Genomic DNA, 4,171 nt, shown 5'->3' with positions numbered 1-4,171 from the left:
GTCACATATAAGTATTATGACAAGCTCAGAACCTTGATTCCATATAAGATATTAAGACAGCTCCCCCGTAATATGCACTTGGAGAATTTTCGTTTGAATGCAAAGTGCACCATTTGTAAAAACTATGAGTATCTCCCGCAATATCTTTAGGAAGCAAGCATGGTATATACAAGTATATAATAAGATATAATATATATATATATATATATATAAGCAACAATCATAATCATCCAACATAGAGATTAAGCATACAATAACTTGTCCACACACGAATTATTAAAAGTAGCAATGATTCCGGAAATGAAAGCAAGCAAATAGCACAACCCAAATAAGAAGCAAATAAAGTAGCAATGGCTTGTGCAAAACATCAACATCCATCCAGGAAACCTGTAATCCTAGACTCTACTCTCTTCTCCCCATTTGGCATCGGAACACCAAAATGGCAGGAGAGAGCAGGAATGCTAGCGTTCCCATCAATAGAACTCTTCCCCAGTAGGTGGGGACTCCTCTTCATCATTATCTTCATTGTCTTCATCATCTCCAGACCCATCAGAGCCAGACCCAGCAGCATCAGGAGCAGGAGCAGTCCTAAACCTAGTCTTGGGAGGAGGAACACCATGTGAAGATCCACCATGAGCAAACAGGGGTATGTCAAAGTTCTGGAACCTGGCATCCTCAATGGGAGGCATCTCCAAGTTGGAGCAATCACTGGCTCTAGTTCAGGACCAGGAGGAGGAACAGGGTGGTTTCTTGCAGCCATGAATTCATTCTGGCACCTCCTAGTCTCTTGATTCAGGGCAAGGCTTTGATGAGCCACATCATTGGTATTCCTGCACATTTTCCACATATTTGCCAAGAAGCGAGAGGCACCCCGCTTGGGGCACATAGAGGACTGGAACTAGCAGTCGGGCCATGCCTTTCCTTGGACATGCGCTCTGAAGGCATCAACTCAGGGATTTCAGGTTTGTTTCCCCGTTGTGGAATCTTGAAAGGTTCCATCTTTATCACTTCATCTTTCCTATTGTACGGAGATGGAACCACAATATTGATAAGCTGCTGGATGTACTGAGCAAAGTTTGGAGTCATGCGATTGCGAATAAAGCGTCTCAGTTCATTGTAGAGAAAGTCGCAGCCATCAATCCTCCTGACTTTCTGAGGACGGTAGTAGTACATGAGGTTGAGATGGTAGGATCGGCAGTCACTCGAATCTCTAGACTTGCTGACTAGACTCTCACGGAATATCTTGGCTAGCACTTGGTAAGTGTAGTACATCCACGAGATGAGTGGAGGAGCATGTGCGGGCTCCGGAGGGTAGCGAGAATGCAATGTTACCGTGAGTGAATGGGTCCTCGGTGTGGATCCGAAAGCCACAAGCACGGTCACCACCAAGTACCATTGCATTACAAAAGTCATTGTAGTTGCAGGAATACTGCTCCATCCTAGTCATCCAAGTCATAGTGCGAGCAGGATCATCATGGAAGTACACAGTGCAGTGGAACTGAGAGACAAGGACCGGGCAATACTCCCCGATATTGTCAGAGTTGCCAGGCTTCAAGCACACAAGATCAAGAAGTCCCATCTTCTGCAAAGTGTCAACCATAAAGCGGTACTCAGTGGCACTGAACATGAGGAGCTCTTCCCTGTTGATGGCCCTGGGCTGCACAAAGGTGACATTTCTCATGAGCTCTGGACAGCTGTAGAAGTCATCCTAGAAGCAAGCCTGAGTCTTGGTCCAGAATTCCCTGTCACCATCGGTGTAGGTTCTTTTCTCGAAACGATAGGGGTTTTCCTCTCTGAGTATCCTCCAACCAGCAATTTGAACTGTACCAGTATTGAAATTTGGTTGTTTCTCCACAAGATCATCATCTTGAACTGTATCTTTGCCTTTCCTCTTCTTCCCTGTTGTCTTGCTCCGACCTCCAGCAGAACTGCCCGGACCACTGCTATGAGCTGCTTTGCTAGGCACACGAGAGCTTGTACGGCACCCTGGGGGCCTCTCATTCTTGCCCTTCTTGGAAGCAACACGGTTGCCATCACTAGAATCACCTGTGAATGAGCAAATAAAGGGGGGGATAGTAGTGGGATAAGTGTACACATCATCAGGAATAAGGAGGCCAAAAGTATAATATGTATACAAGTGTTTTGACGAAATTGCGCAAAAATTTGGGCGAGTCGTTGCATCGGCCGACAGCACCGGGCTTTAGACCGGACCAGCCGGTCAGGCAGCCGGTCTGCCGGGCGACACGCTTGCCCGGCCGATATATGAGCCGGCACACTGGGCCGTGGGTCGGGCTATGATAATTACTTATGAACTTCCAGATTTTTGACACACATTCATGCAAAAAACGCATATACTTGTAAATATTATAGCAATATAGAGTGAATCCCATGAATTGAGGTGTATGACATTCTAATGGGACAAGGTACTAAGCCTAACCCTAACCCTAACCCTAGATTCTCAAATCCCTAAAAAATGGAGCAATATGCAAGGGAATCCAAGACATAGGGGGATGATGAGGGGAATTACCCGAATACATTGCTCTCCTTGCTCAATAGAGCAATAAAAGCTTCAAGGGAAGGCTTAGTGAGCAAAATCTCAAGAACTCCAAAACCGGCTTGAGAGGGACCAAATCCCTTGGTGGAGATCCTTGATACGTCCCAAACGTATCTATAATTTCTTATGTTCCATGCTACTTTTATGATGATACTCACATGTTTTATACATATTATATGTCATTATTATGCATTTTCCGGCACTAACCTATTGACGAGATGCCGAAGAGCCGATTCTTGTTTTCGCTGTTTTTGGTTTCAGAAATCCTAGTAAGGAAATATTCTCGGAATTGGACGAAATCAACGCCCAGGGGCCTATTTTTCCACGAAGCTTCCAGAAGTCCGAAGAGGAAACGAAGTGGGGCCACGAGGCACCGCCACAGTAGGGCGGCGCGGCCAACAGGGGGCCCGTGCGGCCCTGTTGTGTGGGGCCCCCGTGACGCCCCTTGACCTGCCCTTCCGCCTACTTAAAGTCTTCGTCGCGAAATCCCCAGTACCGAGAGCCACGATATGGAAAACCTTCCAGAGACGCCGCCGCCGCCAATCCCATCTCGGGGGATTCAGGAGATCGCCTCCGGCACCCTGCCGGAGAGGGGAATCATCTCCCGAAGGTATCTTCATCGTCATGATCGCCTCCGGATCGATGTGTGAGCAGTCCACTGATGTCTACACACGCTTCTATTCTTGTAGACAGTGTTGGGCCTCCAAGAGCAGAGGTTTGTAGAACAGCAGCAAGTTTCCCTTAAGTGGATCACCCAAGGTTTATCGAACTCAGGGAGGAAGAGGTCAAAGATATCCCTCTCAAGCAACCCTGCGATCACAATGCAAGAAGTCTCTTGTGTCCCCAACACACCTAATAGGTGCACTAGTTCGGCGAAGAGATAGTGAGATGCAAGTAATATGGATGAGTATGAGTGGTAATAGCAATCTGAATAAAATATGGCAGCGAGTAAACATGCAACAAAATAGTAAACAAACGGAGATTCGATGCTTGGAAGCAAGGCCCAGGAATCCTGCTTTCACTAGTGGACACTCTCAACAATGATCACATAATAGAACCACTCTACACCCTCTTGTTGGATGATGAACACCACTAAGCGTGTAGGATTACACGAACCCTCAATGCCGGAGTTAACAAGCTCCACAATATTCGATATTCATGTTTAAATAACCTTAGAGTGCAAGATAGATCAACACAATTACACCGAGAACTAACATAGCATGCACCTTGTCACCATCACACTATGAAGGAGGCATAGATCACATCAATACTATCATAGTAATAATTAACTCCATAACCTACAAGAGATTATGATCATAGACTACGCCAAGTACTACACGATGCACACACTGTCACCATTACACCGTAGAGGAGGAATAGAGTACTTTAATAACATCACTAGAGTAGCACATAGATGATATTCAACTAGATCACATAAAGAGAGAGATGAACCACATAGCTACGGTGGAGCCCTCGGCCCAGGGGTGAATTACTCCCTCCTCATCATGGAGACAGCGATGGCGGTGAAGATGGCGGGTGGAGATGACTCGGGGGCAATTCCCCGTCCCGGCGAGGTGCCGGAACGAGACTTCGTCCCCGAGTTGGAGTTTCGCGATG

Source organism: Lolium rigidum, chromosome 7 (assembly GCF_022539505.1).
Source record: "Lolium rigidum isolate FL_2022 chromosome 7, APGP_CSIRO_Lrig_0.1, whole genome shotgun sequence".
Classification (NCBI taxonomy): Eukaryota; Viridiplantae; Streptophyta; class Magnoliopsida; order Poales; family Poaceae; genus Lolium; species Lolium rigidum.
Note: the sequence above shows the minus strand (reverse complement) of the source record.